Raw genomic sequence first — 20,444 nt, 5'->3', positions numbered from 1 at the left:
ACATGTGATAGATTTTCTTTGAATATAATCTCAACTAGATTTTCTCATCAAATCTAAGATTTAATTTTAGATTTATTTGATTTTGATGGAGAGTTAGAAATTTTTGTGGAGTGAGATGATGAGGAAAGTCTTGCTTTGATCAGATTTATGGTGATCGGAAAATTCATTTTCAGAGAATTACATCGGAAACCACTTGTTGATGGCTTATGGGGCGAAATCTGGGCTCTAATCGGGTATGGCAAGTTATCTGATTATGATGGCATTATGCTAGAGTGTGTAGCTCTAATTCTCTAGGTGAAAATATTGGATATGCAAATAATTAAATAAGGAAATATATTTTTAAAAAATATTTTCTTTTATATTTAAAAGATATTAGAGGACTTTTGATAATTATTTTCATTTAATTGTTGCTTTATTCTTGATTTTTTCTTATAAATATCAAGTTATAATTCGTTATTTTGTATACATATATTACTTTTTTTTCCACATTTATGGTTTTCAATTTGTCTTCGAAAGAAACAATATTAAAAGAGTCTTATTTTCTTATCTTAGACGTACGAAATCTGAAAAACTATATTAACTTTAAGGGGACAATAGTCACTTTAGAGATTACATCAATCTAAATACAATTATTTATAAAGAGATGACTACACAATAAAATAATTATATCATTTATGTTTTTCTTATTGTTTATTATTTATGTTATTCAATACAAATATCTTTATTTTACAACAGTTTTATTTATCAATAAAGAAGATGAGAATGATCTTACAATAAGAAAGGAAATTTAGTTAATTCTACATGTAAGCTTGTAATTGGTTTTCACAATAATAATAAAACAGAATGCCAATATATAATGGAGTTGTAAGAAAGAGAAAAAAAAATAAGAGTATATGAGAAAAAGTTCTTTTTTCTTTTTGGTGTAATTTTTGAAGATTTTAGAGATATTTGAAATAACATAATAGAAGAGATTTATTTTTTTGGGCTAATAATAATCACGATATATTTTAATAACACAAAATGATAATTTTTGTCCTTACAGTAGACTCAATTTATCATTTTTACGTTATCATATTTTCGCATTAGTTTAGCTTTTAAAGTTGTCTAGTTGTATCATTTTAGATCTTATCCGTAACTTAAAACTCAATTGAGGGTAATTTAGAGTTTAAGGTTTAGAGTTTATGATTAAGAGGTTATGGGATTATAATTTAGGGTTATCAATTTAAGATTTTAAGTTAGGGGTAAGATATAAAATGATGCAATTAAACAACTTTGAGGGCTAAATTGATGTAAAAATACGATAGGGACAAAAATGATAAATTGAGTTTACTACATAGACAAAGGTGGCCCTTAAGCCTTTTAACTAAATTTGAATAGATTTATTAAGAGAAAATAATCTCAGTGACCAAAAATGCCTTATAATATACGATTTTAACCAACTTTTTTGGATTTACCAAAATGACCAACTAAATCGCAATGCGATCGATAATTCGCAACACGATCTCCGGTATCACAAATCAGTTTCCAGATTCGCAACGCGATTCTGACTATCGCATTACGATTTCCCAAATTCGCGTTGCGATTTTCCTAATTCGCAATGCGAATACGTAAATCGCAACGCGAATTTGGAAAATCGCAATGCGATTACGTAAATCGCAATGCGAATACGTAAATCGCAACGCGAATTTGGAAAATCGCAATGCGAATACGTAAATCGCAATGCGATTACGTAAATCGCAATGTAAATACGTAAATCGCAATGCGAATCTGACTATCGCAATGCGATTTACATAGCACCATTCGTATTAACGCGTATTTTTTTTCAAATTCCAAACACGAATATATTAATATATCGGAACACTGAACCGTCCACAGTACATCCCGTAATCGCAACTCATAACCTAAAACCCTAAATCACAACTCAGTCTCATCTCCATCTCTCACTCTCTAAGGCGACATCCGTCCCCATCTCCGACGAAATCAGTCCCCACGACGATAACAGTCTCCATCTCCGGCGAAATCATTCACGGTCAGAAATGGAAAATCAACCAAATCAACTACCGAGGGTTAGTTTTTTTAATTATTTTTATTTTGAAATTTTTGCATTATTATTAGGTTTTTCATATTGAAATTGATGATAAGTTTACTGGTGTTTTCAATAATAGATTAACCATTTCACTTAGATTGCTTATTATATTCATTCGATTGCTGCCAATACTGCTAAACTGTTTAGTCTTTAACCCTGTGAAGTTAGTATTTGTCTTTGTTTTGTCTTTTGGTTGAAGTAATGCAATCCATTCAAGTTTCTTTCAATTTTAGTATTTGAAACCGAGAATGACTATCGCAACGAGTGAATCGCAACGCGAAAATGACTATCTCAATGCGAATTTGACTATCGCAACGAGAGAATCGCAATGCGATTTTCATTTCGCGTTGCGATTCTTGCGTTGCGATAGTCAAATTCGCGTTGCGATATTCATTTTCGTGTTGCGATTTAAAGTTTCAGAAACTATTCTTCTTCTGCAAATTGAAACTTAAATGAATTGCATTACTTCAACCAAAAAACAAATACTAAATTCACAGTGTTGCAAATTTAAGTTTGAAGAATAAACTACTATTCTTTATGTTTATTGTTCATATCTTCAGAGTGTAGTTTTTGGTATATCTAAATTGGTATGTTTATTGTTTTTGTAGAACTTTTATTCGGCTCAATTGACCTTAAGAAATAAAGTAAGCCTGGCCAAAACAATTGCGTCGAAGCTTTCACCTGCACAAAGAAAAATATTTGAGGATACTTGCTTCGGGCCATGGCTGAAAGTACAACATCCGGGTGGAGATGCTATGTTGACCCATCTGTTTCTTCAAACCATGACTAGCGATCTACCAGAGACTATACAACGTCGTGATGAAGAGATATGGTTTGATTTTCCACCGGCATATACGTGTTTTGGGCGGGAGGAGTTTTGCTTAATCACCGGTCTACGCTTTGGACACGATGATGTAGATCGGTACACTAGACATATTACCCGCCTATCATGGTTTTCCCGAGTTTTTCCTGAGCAGTCAACGGAGAAGTCGAATTTACACGTGGAAGACTTGACGAGATTATTGAATAAGAAAGATGGTTTTACTCAGATGGATAACGTCGATGTTGTCCGAGTATGCCTTCTAATACTTTTGCAAGCCGGCTTTTTAGGCAGAGAGGCCCGACAACCTATTCCTAATGATCTAATTAAATTGGTAGAGTGCCTAAATGAATGGAACCTGTTTCTGTGGGGTTCATATCTATGAAGAGCTACATGGAATAAGTTGTCGTCTGCCTTTAATGATCGGAAAAGTTTGCGTGGCGATGGTTCCAAATACACTTTGTCATGCTTTATTTGGGCCTTTAAGGTAATAATTTTTATATAATGTTTCCAAAATTATAATTAATTCTTTAACAATTACTAATGTTTGTTATTATATTGTTTGTAGATTTGGATATTTGAGGCCTTTCCCGCCATGCAGACATATGCATTAAAAACTTCTAATGATATTCCTAGGGCTATTTCCTGGAAGAAGAAACGATCCTTGCAGCAATGAGAAGATTTACTACCGTATACTACAATAAATAATGTAAGTTAACACAAATACTACCATATGTTTATAAACAAGTTATTACTAGTACACGTTTAACTTTGTTTGAGCTTTTATATTGTTAGGAGGCCAACACTCCATTACAGAGGCTGACACCCACGGAAGCTGAGCTTGCCACTGATTGGTGGCAAGCTAGTAAGCTTTTTTTTTGATGGCATGGATGATGAGCAGCCACCACTTCGAGAGCCATCACCTCACCCAGAGCCATCACCTAATCAACCCGAATATACACCTCCACAACGAGAGTCATCACCTATTCTGTCACATCATCGAGCCTCTTCTCCACCATAACCTCATGATAGGCAACCGGCAAAGATGCCACGACGTTTATCTCCCTGTTCTCCACCTCCACGGGATGAGTTAGGGGAGTTACGTAATGAGGTCAATGCCTTGCGTGAGGAGGTCGGTACTTTACGCGATGACAATGGTGCATGGCGTGTTGAGGTGTCTACTTTACGTGGTGAGGTAGCAGCTCTACGTGAGATTGTAGCATCGTTGTAGAACGAGGTTCATACTCTACGCAATGAGGTAAGTTTAATATTTTTTCATATTTAACTTGATGATAAATTTATTCGTAATTTCACTTAGATTGCTTAGTAAATTCATTCGGTTGCTGCCAATACTGTTTAACTGTTTATTCTTTAACCCTGTGAAGTTAGTATTTGTTTTTGGTTGTCTTTTGGTTGAAGTAATGCAATCCATTCAAGTTTCAATTTGCAGAAGAAGAATAGTTTACTATCGCAATGCGAAAATGACTATCGCAACGCGAAAATGACTATCGCAACGAGAGAATCGAAAATGTGAAAATGACTATCGCAATGCGAAAATGACTATCGCAACAAAAGAATCGCAATGCAAAATGAAAATCGCATTGCGATTCTCTCGTTGCGATAGTCAAATTCGCATTGCGATAGTCATTTTCGTATTGCGATAGTCATTTTCGTATTGCGATAGTCATTTTCGCATTGCGATAGTCATTTTCGCGTTGCGATTTTAAGTTTCAGATTCTATTCTTCTTCTGCAAATTGAAACTTGAATGAATTGCATTACTTCAAACAAAAGACAAATACTAACTTCACAGTGTTGAAAATTTAAGTTTCAAGAATAAACTACTACTCTTTATGTTGTCATTGAACCTGCACTAAACCTATATGTTGTCCTTTTAAATGTTTATATAAGTGCTTACTTCTGGAATGTTATCTGATGCATTTTGTGAACAATGATATAATAATGACTTGGGTGAATACCGTACAAGTTTGAAATATATTTGTCTTTGTTCTCACTGTTTAATATCATGTCTATTTATTTACTGATTTATGTATTAATTTATTTTTAGCGGCCCGCTAAGGTGGATGCTCTACGTTGGGTTTTTCTTGCAAGACGGAGTTCACGCATCAGACGGCGTGCACGTGCATTACGTCTCCGTTCACCCCAATAGTGCGAAGAATTTGTAAGAAAAAGCCCGACTCACCTGTCATTGTTCAAGAGGCCTCCCTTATCGTTCAAGAGGCCCCTATCATCCCTCAAGAGTCCCCTCATACCGTTCAAGAGGCCGCTGTCATCGTTGAAGAGGTCCCTCACAACATTCTAGAGCCCGATTCACACGGCGTAATATATCGAATTATTGAGAAGCCCCCTCACGTGCCGGACATGATGGATGACTGTTGGCTTTCGTATAAGTTACCGGCCAGTACCATTCCGGAAGATGAATTGGAGAGGAAACAACTGCTGGAAACAATTATGGATAATACCCTTTGGGCTAAGGCCGCAGTTGATTTTTATCTACATGAGCGGAGCCAAGGGTGTTACGCTGACATATACAAACTCAACGATGATATGCATTTGTTGATTGAACGGTCTTGGTGGGGTGTATTATTAGGGGTTTAAGACAACGACTATTTCGATTGGGGGGTAAGTCTTATATTTCTTATATTTCAGTTTGATTACTTTTTTTAAAAATTTATGTAATTCACTAATATATGTCTTTTTTTTTGTAAAACAACATATTGATGCATGGGTGACACGTCTTCTAATTGTAAGGAAATTGAAGAAAAATATTAAAAAAAACGTGATATACAATTATGTCGACGTCTTTTCACGTAGTTCACTTGAAGAATCAACGACAGGAATCATATATGTTGGCTAATGGACAAGCTAAACTTTATCGTGCATGGTGGGAGGTCAATAATGTTAGTATATTTGTTTAAATATTTTAAGGGTGTTCATAAATAAGTGCGCAATTTGAATTATTACATTTCGATGCAGGTGTTTATCCCTATTTTGGACCGTACTCATTGGCTTCTCGTCGAGCTTCAGCTCCCATCCCTAAAGACAATAGTATATGACAGCATGATAAATTACATATCATTGTATGATTTGAGAGATATGATTAAGGGATAGAGCTCTCATTTGGCTAAATTCTTGGATGCAATTGATTATTGGACTAAGTCTGGAAACAAGAAGCCAAAGAAGTTCAATGTTATAGTTATCAGAGACGAGACCGCGCCACAACAAACGAAGGAAGCCAGAGGGGATTGTGGTCCTCTCGTATGCTTGTTCTTGGAGCGTTTGACGACAGGAAGTACACATTTTCTACCTCCTACCGATAGAGATAGAGGTGCAGTAGGCTTGTGGTTTCGGTATTTTATGGCTAGAGCGATATATGCGAGACGCTGTCTACCTGCATCCGCGTTATGAAAGTGTCCATAAACAATTTTGTAAGTCAAATGCAAGTGTTGTTAAACATATTTACTCTTTTTGGTTTGAAAATGTTTGGTTATGTAGCTAGAATTCAATAATTTACTGTTTGTAGGTTTTAGATGTGTAGAAAGTGTTGTTGATTCAATGTTTGGTTTCTGCAGGTTAATCCTGAAGTGAGCTGCGTGAAATGGATGTATGGGTGCAAAAGTTGATTTCATTATTATTTTTTGATTGTTTAATTGATTTGTAAAAGATGATTTGTAAATGTTTATTTGTTTAATTGATGTGTACATAATATTTATACTTGTTTAATTGATTGAAATGTAATTGTTGATTTGTTGATTTCAATCTGCATTATGTTGAATGCAAAACAGACTATCGCAATACGGAAATGACTATCACAACGAGAGAATCGCAATGCGAAATGAAAATCGCAACGAGTGAATCATAATGCGAAAATGAAAATCGCAACGCGAAACTAATTTCGCGTTGCGATTTTCATTTTCGCATTGCGATTCACTCGTTGCGATTTTCATTTTGCATTGCGATTCTCTCGTTGCGATAGTCATTTCCGTGTTGTGATAGTCAATTCCGCGTTGCGATAGTCATTTCCGTGTTGCGATAGTCATATTCGCGTTGCAATTTCCGCGTTGCGATAGTCAAATGAATGTCTAATAAGTGATAACAACTGAACATATCATAGCAATGTTCAAACTCAAGTTACTAATACATGCCTAACTGAAAATGTTAAAAGTTCACACATAATATACACATAATACAACGTTTGCATTTAAAAATCACCTAAGTTAACAGTCCCAAAAGGTGAAGCCGGTTGTGATTGGGATTTTGATGAGGGTCCATATTTTGGTAGAGGAAAAAATGATTGTGATGACACTGGTGATCCACATGTCAACCTTGTATGACCATTTTCCTTGCACCGACTACATGTCAATCTCTTCTTCTCTTCACCCTTAGACGGTATACGATCTTGACTTTTTGGTCGGCCAGGTAGCCTTCTGTCCATGGCTGGTGGCAAAACTATTTGTAAGTCATCTGGTATGTCCCACTCAGAAGGATGTGGAATAGGGTAGACAATCTCGCCATAAGTCTGTCGATATACTTCTGTAGTGTAGCAATCCATAGCGTATGCGCTTGAATCATCTTGGTTTAGATGAAGAGAAACTTTTATAACATGGCCACACGGATAACCAGATGTTTGCCATTTCATACAACTACACGTCTTTGCATTTAGATCGACAAGCCCATTTAAGTTATTATCCAGTACTTCAAACAAAGTGTTTGAACATGGTTCAACTCTCCATGACGTTGACTTCACAACACGTTTCGTTATCTTTTTTTCAGTCCATAGTGTAACACGATGTTCCAATGTTCTTGTAAATTTAAATAAATAATACTTAGTAAAATATATGATAAGTTACGAATTTAAAGAAATAATACATGCATGGTTTCTTTTCTTGTAGTACCACTGTTGAATAGATGCTCGAAAAAACTCCATTAACATAATAATGGGTAATTTCCGGGAATGACGACTTAGAGCGTTGATTGATTCTGCACTATTAGACGTCATGAAACCATATCTTGCTCCAAGTTGATGTACTCTTGACCATCTTTCAAACCCGACATCTTCTAGTGTTTGAGCACACTGAGGCAAAACACGTCTTAAACAATTTATATGCTTATTAAAATCCACTTCCCAATAAGCTTTTACAGCCTTCCAGTATGTCCATTTGTGATTTTTTATACAGCAGACCTTGATTTTAGATTTCTATACAAATGAACACCACAAAGTCCATGAAAAGCATATGGAAAACACCTTCTAATAGCGTTGTCAATTGAGTTTGTCCTATCGGATATGATTTTCAGATTGCTAATAGGACCTATGCAATCCCTAAGATGCCCCATAAACCATGTCCATGAATCAGAGGTTTCAGATTTTCCAACCCCGTAAGCTATTGACAGTATCCCATTGTTAGCATCAATGGCTACTGCTAATAAGTTTACTCCAAGGTATCAACCTTTTAAATGTGCTCCGTCAACTATAATAACTGGGCGCATGCAATTAATAAACGAACGAATCTACAAAATCATATACACAAGAAATATAATCATTTAAATGTGAAATGCATGTAACTAACAAAAATGAGTCAACAAAATTATATTGATTTACTAACTGCAGCACCAATGGCGATGAACAGCAACTCAAAGCGTCCATATCTATCTGTTTTGATATGAGTTACCGACCCAGGATTTTTCAGCTTTAAATTATGACAATAAGCCGGCAGTTGGGAAAACGATGCTTCTGGCGACCCCCTCAACAATTCCAAGGCATAACATTTGGCTCTCCAAGCTTGAGAATATGAGATACTAATCTTGAACCGAGCATTCATGTCAGTCATAATTTCATATCCCCGATATACCCTACCATTCAAAAATATTAACTTAGCCAGAAAACCACCAACACCTTTTTGTTTGCCTGTCTATGGTGAGGAAAAACTTGGGTTCTTGAACATGTATGTTTATCAATAAAAGTCCTAACTTGAAACATTTCACAATCTTTTATCCTCTTTGCAATCATATTCCACATACAGTTTTTGTCAATCATACACCTTGTTTCGAAACGATCTTTACTTGATTTGTTAACTTTTAGTTGATAGCCATCTTCCACACATTTCGTATACAAAGCTATCTTCAAGTCTTCATTTGTATCAAAACAATCATCTTTCTTGATACGAATAATTTTTGTGTAACAATCAACTGCTATCTTTACCAACTCTTCTTCCGGTATCTGAAGTACTTCTGGCATATTCCAGTTATACTCCCGTGGAATTTCTTCGGGGACTTTTCTTTGGGGATTTTTTCTTCTTCTTTTTCTTCTTCAGTGTTATATGAATTACATAATGGATGTTCAACATGTTCATTTACAGTCGTAACTTCCTCATCATTATCATCAACAGCATCTTCCTCGGCAACGGCTGTTTCATCATCAAAATTCGGGTATTGACCAATATCAAAATCATTATACGCAGGGTCTGTTTCTTCTTCTGAAAAATCATCAAAATCCGAGTATTGACCAATATCAAAGTCCGGGTATTAACCAAGATCAAATTTTGAATATTGACTAGTACTCACAATTTTTTCTGTTGGCTCATCATCGTCTAACTGGTCAATACGAAAACTGGAATTTGGTGCTGAAAGTTGATTGGGATTTGGATTAGGGAAAGGTTGTGGGTTTTGAGATTGTGTTTGGTATTGGAAATATGGTGAAACAATATTTGCTTGGTGATGAAATTGTGGTGGAACCATTAAATTTTGAGCACCATAAACTGGGGTTGAAAAACTTAGTTGATTACTACCTGCTACTGACCCAACTTCACTACTTCTAGGTTCAACAACAAACAATGTAACATCATCACTTGAAACACTAATGTAAGCAATGAATCGTTCAACATCTTCATTGTCGGTTAACAAATAAACTTTACCATTTCTCTGATAATATAGCCTAAATCCACTTAGGGGCTCTAAATTCAATTTATTTGCAACACGTAACATTAGAGTTTCATAAGTTAACTTTTTTAATGACAGTTTTAGTTGAAGATTCATGGGTAAAGGCATATATTGTAAAACACCATGAACATTCTCCCATGACCCTCCAAAACACAAATATATCAAAACATGATCAACATTAGATGATTTCATTATTGTAAATTAATTTACTAAACAAACGAGCTGCGAAACTAAAACCTGTTGCCGGATGGGGAAGGATGTCGTTGGATATAGGAACGGATATCGCCGGAGAGAGTGATAGATGGAGATGGATTGAGTTACGATTTAGGGATTTAGGTTATGAGTTGCTGCTGCTGCGTAGTTATATACCCAAAACATTTGTGTTGCGAAATTAAAACCTGTTGCGAATTCAGAAATCGAGTTGCGAATTTGAAATTCAGTATTGCGATAGTCAGAATCTCGTTGCGATTTACAGATTCGCATTGCGATTTACGTAATCACATTGCGATTTTCTAAATTCGCGTTGCGATTTACGTATTCGCATTGCGAATTCGGAAAATCGCAACGCGAATTTGGGAAATCGCAATGCGATAGTCAGAATCGCGTTGCGAATCTGGAAACTGATTTGCGATACCAAAGATCGTGTTGCGAATTATCGATCGCATTGCGATTTAGTTGGTCATTTTGGCAAATCCAAAAAAAGTTGGTTAAAATCGTATATTATAAGCCATTTTTGGTCACTAAGGTTATTTTCTCATTTATTAATATTTATGTTAATGGGAGTAAAATTGTTGTGTCAGGTATGGACAATTTACTTATTTTAATTTTAACGAAATTTGTAAAAATCTTAAGTTGTTAATATATATATATATATATATATATATATATATATATATTGTAATACCCTAATTTTGTTCGGGCCTTTTAAATCCATTTGAAGATGATCGAGTATCAATTTGAAGATATTTGTGCCCGATGAGAAATTAATTCGAATGACATGAGGGTGTTGATGAAATATGAATGGAAGTTTGCATTTGGGTTAATATGAAATCGAGAAGCTTTGGGTGCTGAATTGGATTGTAATCATATTTATTTCAGTTTGGAATTCAAGAGATAAATTGGAACAAAAGCAATCGATAAACCAAAGCGATAGAAATATGAAGACTCTTGAGGTACATTCAAAGCAGTCCAGTGGATAGTGTACGTCATCCATATTTATCTCCAATTTTGAACATGTTCCAAGCATCTTTGGGTGTTGAAGTCTTCTTAACAATTATTCCATTATCTCTTAGCTTAAATAACTGAAGCCTGTGCAAGCTGGAAAATTAATACGGGAATTATGAATTCTGTTCAACAAACTTTTGTTTTCCATTCACTTACACAAATGGACGTTGGAATAATCTGATGGGACACTATAACAACATATTACAAGTTGAATTTAAGTGGGAGACAGTTTATGATGGAGCAATAAGTGACATCCATTCAGCAAGCATAAGCAGCACAAAGAGAGGGGGGAGCAGCACGTGGAAGACAATTTCCAGCATTGTTTTAGCCAGCCCATGCTTGATGACTCACCTATGCACTCACATAGGGGAGACATGTCATACGCCCATAATGAACCAATATCCAGCTTTGTTTTCAATCAGCCCCATACACTAAACATGTCCAGCAAAGACCATGAAGAGTTATCTCCACCACTTGAAGGATAACAACCCATGAACCTCACGAATCTGTCCCAGAATGCACGGTGGAGTGGATCACTATCAAAGCATTTTCCAGCTCACAATCCATGGGAAAAAGAGACATTTGGAGCAAGGAATCAGTTTGGCAAGGGGGGAGGCATTTAAGAACAGAACCATTGACAAAGGGGATAGACGGGAAAAAAGGGGAGAGAATTCAAAGAGCAAGGGAAAAGGTCACAAACATGGGGGGGAAGGATAGAACGAACATTCACAATTAGAAGGGATGAAAATACTTGTAACAGGGGGCATTCGGGTTAGGGAGAGAACCGAAAATAACCAAGTGTAATAAGATCCTTGTTGAGATCAATAAAAAGAAAATTTTCCAGATTTCTCTTTGCCTTTCGTTCGAAAGAGCCATAGCAGTTTTTAAGGTATTTTCTCATTTCGTTTTTTGTTTTACAGTGCTCGTGTGTGCGTGTGTAAGGATGAAATGCGGGTAAACAATAAATAGGAGTGTCGTTCGAGTTTACCTGTATCGTGTAGTTTCCTTCATTGGGATCTCATCGTCGAAGAGTCGAATATAGCATCAAGAGGTAATGCATCGGGAAAGGAAGATTTCCCGTGGTCTTGTTTAGCAGTCGAAAATGAACTTTGGTTCCTCATCGGAGCCAACCAAAGGGAAGAGTTGTCTGTTACCTTAGAAAGGGGGTCATTTACTTGCGTTGTGTTCGTAAGAAGGCTGAGGGTCACGTCCCTATGTCGGTTAACGTCTTGCATGTAGATTTTGGGGGTTAAGCTTTATATTAGGCTTTTAGGGTTAATTGATTTAAGGTCACTACACCTCTGTCATTGATATTCATTTGTGTCCTAGAATTGATCATTTTCGATTTTAATATGATATTTATATTTTATGCATGTTTCATTTTAGTTTCGAATGTGGATGTATTTAAATTTCGCTATTTAGACATTTCACGTTTATTTTCTTTATGTTTCGTTTTAGTCCTTATGTCGAAGTTTGCATGTTTCTAATTCTGTCTATTTATTTTATGTTCATTTGATTTTCGTCCTAAATGCTGATTTGTTTAATTTCTGTTGTTTAGATATTAGACTTTAAGGTTTTTTTATATTACATTTTAGTCATGTAGTTATGTTATTTTAAGTTTTTTAGTGATGTTGCATATTTGGCATAACATTTTCCCGATTTTCATTTTAGTTTTATAGGTGGTTTCGGTTTTACTTTGATCTTAGTATATGTAATGCATTGATAGGTTTTTTTTGTGATCTTTGTTTAATAGTAATCTTAGCTTTAGATCTATTTACTCATTTATTTTAATATTATGTTAATTAATTTTTACATGACATCCTTTTTGCATAATTTGCATGATAGCCTCACATGCATAACTTGACATCGTTACATAATTGATTTAAGGGTAATACCCTTTTAATTTAAAATTATTTTAAGTGGGTTGTCTTAACTGATTAGAGATCCGCTTTTAACAATTTTAAATTAAAATCGTATCCCATCAGTGACACCTAAGAAATTGATGTATCACTTTAAAAGTTTGGGAATGAAAGAAAAAGAAATATTCGGCTATTTAAATCTATCGAAAAAAGGTTGTTATAACTGATTTAAGATATGGTCTCGATATTTGTAAATAATCGAATATTCTTTATCTTTCTAAAGAATGGGTAATTTTAATTTAACCTATTTTGGTGCTTTTGAATGTTGTAAATTTGTATGTTATTGTTTTGTCGGGGATCATAAATCAAATTAAAATCGAATTTATAAATTTCATTGCAAAGACATTAATTAATCGACGAGGTATCGATTTAGGGCTCTGTGGGGGTGTTAATCCTTCCCCACGCGTAACCGACTCCCGAACTCATTTTCTGGTAACGCGGACCTAAATTTGTTGTTTTAATTAAAATTAATTTTTATTTAAAATGACAAAAAACGTTTTTGGGTGCCCAATCACACCCTAATCAAAGATTGGTGGCGACTCTTCGAACCTGTGTTTTTATCGTGAATGAATTCCCAAAATTTTGAAACGAGAGGTTTTCTAAAATCACATTGTTTTTAATTAAAAATCAACCATAAAGAGAATAATTAAAAATGACACGGTTTTTCAAAATCTCCCACCACGTTAAAAATCGTTTCGACAGCTTGGCAACTCCGCTGGGGACCTTTTTTAGAGAGTCAGGCCTATAGTCGATTAATTGATTATCTTTGCAATTGAAAGTTATAAATTCGATTTAATTTGGTTTTTTATCCCCTGTTTGTTTGTTTTTTGTAATTTGATCAACCAATAAATAATTGTACTGATCTGTTTGCTAATGGTTTCAGATTAATTACGTGTTTAAAGAATTTTGATCTTTTGAGTGTTTAAGTGAATATGTGTTGTTTTATTTTTGCTTTTCCTCACACACGGCACAGTTGCATTTGCATAACATGAGCTAAAACCCCGCTCTATCCTATTTAAGTAGAAGTGAAAGACTACTCCTTCGTGTGGTTTTCACCTCCGCATGGGATAGTGGATCACTTCTGGAGCTCACACCTTATGGTCCTCGTGATTAGGGATGGCAATGAGCTGGGTTCGGGCCGGGTATTGGTCCCCCCGTCCCCGTTTAAAAAGCCAGTACCCGTCCCCGTTTAAAAAACCACAGGGATTTAAACGGGGATCCCCGTCAGGTAATCGGGAAAAACCGCAGGGAAACGGGTATCCCTGTTTAGCATAAACGGTTATTTAAACGGGTATTGGGCCGGGTATTGGGTCGGTATTGGGCCAGGAATCGGGCCGGGTATATATATATATATTTAAATTAAATATATATATTTTTATTTAAATTAAATTTATTAATATTATATATATATATATATATATATATAAATAATCATTTTTAATATTTATCGGGTCGTATATCGGGGCGGGGATTACCAACCACGTCCCCATCCCTATTTAAAATAAATAGGTTTTCCCCATCCCCATCCCCGTTTATCATCCCCGAACCCGACCCGTTTAATTCGATTTTCGATTTTCCCCGTCAGGTTCGGGTTTTTTTGCCATCCCTACTCGTGATGGTATTTACCTCCGCATGGACATAAGGAGGTGTGTTCCCTCGAAATTGAACTCAGTCCCAAAAGCCTATGATGGGCCAGGATTAAGGGTTCGGCAGCCCAAGGGGGCACCGACAAGGACAATTCGAGAACCTATTTCTTTAGAACCAAACCCAGCATATAGTAAACATAGAGCCTTAACTTAGGTCAAGCCTATCCCGAACATTAGGAGTCCCGTGAAGAGAGTACACAAGGAAAAGTTTGAGTCATTTATTTTCGCTTTTTGAATAAATGTGTGTGAACTAGAAATCATGCGGTTAGGTTTATTTTCTTGAACAAGCATGCGAATTAAATATCATGCGGTTAGGATTTTTTTTAAAACAAAGCATGGGGGGGTAGATATCATGATGGGTAGGATCTACTAAAGCATGATTGGGTAGCCAACATGTGAGGGTAGGTGTTATTTGATGTTTACGGTACCCATTATCTTGTTGTTTATCTTATGTGCACTAACCCTTTTTTGTTTTATGTCTATTTTGTTTTGGATTTATTGCATGTGCATCTTCATGTCATTAAAAGGTGTTAATTCGCAAGTGATTGACTAATTAGAAGGCGTGTCATAATGAGGCAAGAAATTCTTAGCCATGTAGTCAAAATTGGAAGATCTAGAGACATTCAAATGATTCATGAAGGATGAAGAAATTTTAACCTGATTGAAGACCGATCTATGAAGAAAGACATCCGATGAATGAAGTTTGAAGTTGATCGAAGATTTCTTTCAAAAGAGCGAAGGCCGAAGATGTTCCCTTTGAGGACATGAAGACCACTTTGCATTGAAAGTAAAGATGGAGACCTCAAGATTCAATTTGAGGACATCCGACGTCATCAAAGGTAACAAGATACGCCGACAACTTTGGAGGTGCAGTGCCAGATTCCATGAAGAGTACGACTCATGGAAATGAAGAGACGAAGAATCACAATTGTATTTTGGCTACATGATGTAATGAAATCTTGTTGTCTAAATGAAGGTTGTTCTATAGTGGTCACTTTTGGAATTAATACCTTTTGCATTTGCATTTAGCATGTATATTTGCATTGCATGCATTATTTTAAGCATTTTTACATGCATCAATCATGAAAATGTGAGAGTAACTCGTGAAAGATGATGTGACAGAAGCTCTGAAAGAAAATTGAAGTTACCCGAGACGTGTTTCTGGAAGGATAGAGAGTAATGAATGAGATATTAGCACGAGTTAGTAGGATCGAAAAAATTCAAGAACAACTCATAAGGACGCAACAAGAGATGATCGAACAAGCAAGAATGTTCCAGAATGAATCAAGAGAACATATGACCAAATTAATGAAAATGGTGAATGTTGTTATCTATGGAGAGAATCTATTAGAAGATCCCGTCGTAAACGCTTTGAATGGGATTATGAATGTCAGTGGTGGGGTCGAAATGACAACAACAGATGATCAAGAACCTGCTAATGAGCAAGATATCTCAGGCCAACTCCAAAAACCAGATGTGGTCATAGAGGGACTAATAATGAATGAAGAAGATAAGCTTTACTCAAAGAGGAGGGGCATAAAAGAGGATCGGGTGCTGGTCAAGAAAGCTAAGAAGGATCAATTTCCCATGTCATCGCTAAGTAATCTCTACTCATGGGGAGTAGATAAGAAGAAAAAGAAAGTACGGGGTTTTCAGTTCCCTCCATTCTATTTTTCGTGTGAAAAATTACAAATGTTCACATCTGGGTTGATTACGCAGTGATATGTCCCGCCATAGTGGCCCCCGAATGAGAAGTGGACCTATAAGGAGGTTCCCTGGTTAAAACATATTGAAGCCCCAGATTGTGTATCTAAGGTTACTAGCAACCTTGAGGGAAAGTTTCATGATCCTTTAGAGCAAGAGATTCAAATGTGCAAGATAGAAGAGAAAGGGGTTAAGGTTCAATGCTCAGAAATCCTCGCCCCAACAGAGATTAATGAAGCCAAATCTAGTGGAGAACACATGGAACGAGAAGATGGGAAAGGAAATCAAAGCAAAGGGGCTCTAATGGATGTAATCCGTGACTGGCCCACGGGTTTAAGAACAATTTGGGCAGATGCAACCGTAGAAACTCCTCAAACCCCTATATCAGATTTCCTGATGACAAGTGGGGCTCTAGACAGTTTAGAGAGTCTCAACTGATAAACTGGTGATTGAAAATATTGTTTGACATCGTATGTGAGCCTGAAAATCATTAACGGAAAGTTCCAAAGCAGATTTTCTGTCTAGTAGTGCATCGGATGATTTTGAGTCCCTGAGTTCCTACTGTGCATATCCGCTACGAAAAATTGAATCAAATGACGAACCTTGAGAGTTTTATCCTGATGAGGCATCTAATGCTTCTTTAGTACTGGTGGAATTTGAGGTTTGTACTATAGGGATAAGAGTGACCATATAAAGAAGATGGTTGAAGCTAAGTGAGGAAGATAGTGAAATGTCATAAGAAATCTTCTTTCGTTATGAAGACACGCCAAACGTCAGTATGTGCTCGAACAAAGGATAATGATGCTTCTATTTAGCCCTACTCACTGTGATTAAGATTCTGTCACTTCAAGTTTTAACAAAGATGAAGATGGGATCGAACTGAATAAGCCTAAGCTTGATGCAATCATTGGAGAAAAGAGGTCAGAAACTATCTGCCAGAGACAGACGTGTCGAAAGAAAACGAAGTGAGCATTAAAGTTTTGAGGGGGTGATCTGGTGATTGAAAAGATCTTGCCAATTCATAAAGATTATTGTGAGAAATAGGTGCCTAAGGGAGCAAGGACCACATGTTGTCAACAAGGCCTTTTCTAGAGAAACGTTATTTTTGATAGAGATCGATGAAGATAAATTGAGTAGCCCAACAAGTTTGATTAGAAGTACTACACTCGAAAAATGAAAGAAAAAAGGAAAAAAGAAGAAGAAGAAAAAGAAGAAAAAAAGAAGAAAAAGAAGAAAAAGAGAAAAAAAAGAAAATAAAAGAAAATAAAAATAATAAGGAAGATTGAATAGGGGCTCAAGACGAGAATCCACCAAGTTCGTTGAAGGAATTGAGGTGAAAGGCTGAAAGGGTAGCTCGAATACATTTTGATAGGCACCAGGCAAGTAAAACACCCACAAGAGTCTGATGTTTTGAAAGGAGCTATTTTGGGCAACATTTGCGTTCTTCTAGACTGAAGCTTACCTCAGTGCTCCAAATTGTATCTTGGTTCAGGAACATTCATGTTGGTGACACTTGAGGCATTTGACTTTATTTTTTTGATTTTTCTTATCATGATTTCTATGATTTTGTAGAATTCCAATTTCATCATTTTTAAACCCTAACTGTGTGCATTTATAAACGTCTTATAAGTATATTAACATAGTTCAAAAGAAAACAAAAGATTTCTTGGTATTACTTTAAACTAATATTTTAAAGTGCACGAAATCCTAAGTAGCCAAAAAAAACTTGACACTCGTGTTCATTTGTTGAAGAGTGCATGCTAAGGAATGATCCGGGATGATCTGGGATGATATGTGAACTAAATTCATAGCTATTTAATCCCCATCAAAGACGTCTCTCTGAGATATTGGGATTGGGGCAATCTTGGTCTCACCAGAGGAAGATTATTATCCTTTTACCAGTCGACTAAATTTTGATTGTACAAACAATATGGCTGACTATGAGGTTTGTGTTATGGTTCTTAGAGCTTCTATTGAACTCGGAGTAAAGATGCTTAAAGTATATGGGGATTCAGCTTTGGTAATCTACCAACTTAGAGGAGAATGGGAAACAAAAGATCCCAAACTTGTGGAATGCCGTAAATTAGTCCTGGAACTTATTGAAGAATTTGAAGAAGTGAGTTTTAATTACCTCCCCAAGGAAGAAAATCAAATGGCGGACGCCTTGGCTACTTTGACAATACCCTATAAGATGAACAAACATTCAAATATGGTGCCTATTGAGATGAAGGCTTATGAGTATCCAGCCCATTGCTTTAACATTGAAGAATAAGAAGATGTAAGACCTTGGTACTATGATATCTTATAATATATAAGGTATCAAAATTACCCCGAACAGGCGACTGAGAATGATTAAAGGACCATTAGAAGAATGGCAGTAGAGTATGTGCTCGATGGTGAGAGCCTATATAAGAAAAGCATGGATCAAGTCTTATTAAGGTGTGTGGACACTAAAGAAGCTGAAATGATTCTTGAAGAAGTACATGAAGGAATATATGGCACCCATGCTAATGGGCATGTAATGGCCAGACATATTATGAGATTTGGGTATTATTGGTCAACTATGGAAACTGATTGCATCAATTATGACCGAAAGTGTCACAAGTGTCAGATTTATGGGGATAGAATGCACAACCCTCCTCATCCATTGCATGTGATGACAGATCCATGGTCGTTTTCTATGTGGGGCATGGATGTTATTGGGCAAATTTCACCGAAGGCATTAAATGGACATCGCTTCATTCTGGTAGCGATAGACTACTTTACCAAATGGGTAGAAGCAACTTCCTATGCAAATGTTACCCAGTCAACGATATGTAAGTTCTTGAAGAAGGAAATTATCTGTAGATATGGCTTACTGGAGAGAATTATCTCTGACAATGCATTGAACTCAAACAACAAGATGATGGACTCTGTCTGTGAGTAATTCAATATAAAGCATCATAATTACATTGTTTATCGCCTAAAGATGAATGGGGCAATAGAGGTTTCCAATAAGAACATTAAGAGGCTTATAGAGAAAATGACAGAGACTTATAAAGATTGGCATGAGAAGTTTCCATTTTCTTTGTTTGCCTATCGAACTTCTGTACGGACGTCAATTGGGGTAACTCTGTTTTCTCTAGTTTATGGCATGGAAGCGGTCCTCCCTATTGAAGTAGAAGTTCTCTCTCTTCGGGTCTTGTCAGAGGTGAAGCTAAATGAGGCAGAATGGGTACAGGCCAAATATGACCAATTGAATTTGATCAAAGAAAAGAGATTGAAAGCTATTTGTCATGGTCAGATGTACCAGAAGCGGATGATACGAGCACACGATAAGAAGGTTCTCCCTCGAGAAATCCACGAAGGAGATCTGGTGCTAAGTAGGATATTGCCCATTTAAAAAGATTTCTGAGGGAAATGGATGCCCAAGTGGGAGGGACCTTATGTTGTCAAGAAAGCATTTTTCAGGGGGAGCTCTAGTATTAACTGAGATGGATGGGTCAGAGCTACCCTACCCAGTGAATTCTGACGCTGTCAAAAGGTATTTTTCTTGAAGATGAAAAAGAAAAAATAAGAAGGAGGGTTCAAGATGAAAACTTGAAAAGGGCGTCTTGAAATCAAAGGAGATCTCAAGTTGAAAACCCGCAAAGGGTAGCTTGAGTTTTAAATTCAGAACTCGTGCATAGCGGAGGTTTTGAATTGTTTTTGGAAGTGGAAAGAGTTGTTGACATGGGTGACAACAATTGCAGTTGATGATCGGGGTTGAGACAAAAGATTAATGAGTCGCGGTGAAAATAACCAAGGGAGAAATTGAATGCGCGCGAGATTCAGTACTGGTTTGGGGCATGACTGAACTCCCATCACGTTGAGATGACAAGATTCATACCAAGAAGGCCTTGAGAATGAGCCTTACAATTTGAGGTGTTGGGGCATTTTGAGGGCTCATACCAGTATAAGATAATGATGGGGCACGACTGAACCCACATCATGTTGAGATGACGAGATTCAGATCAAGGAGGCATAAAGAATGAGCCTTACAATTTAAGGTGATGGGGGATTTTGAAGGCCCGTACCATGTTGGGACCCGACTGAACCCACAACATGTTGA

This window comes from Hibiscus syriacus, unplaced genomic scaffold (genome assembly GCF_006381635.1).
Source record: "Hibiscus syriacus cultivar Baekdansim isolate YM2019G1 unplaced genomic scaffold, ASM638163v2 tig00018586_pilon, whole genome shotgun sequence".
Lineage (NCBI taxonomy): Eukaryota > Viridiplantae > Streptophyta > Magnoliopsida > Malvales > Malvaceae > Hibiscus > Hibiscus syriacus.
Note: the sequence above shows the minus strand (reverse complement) of the source record.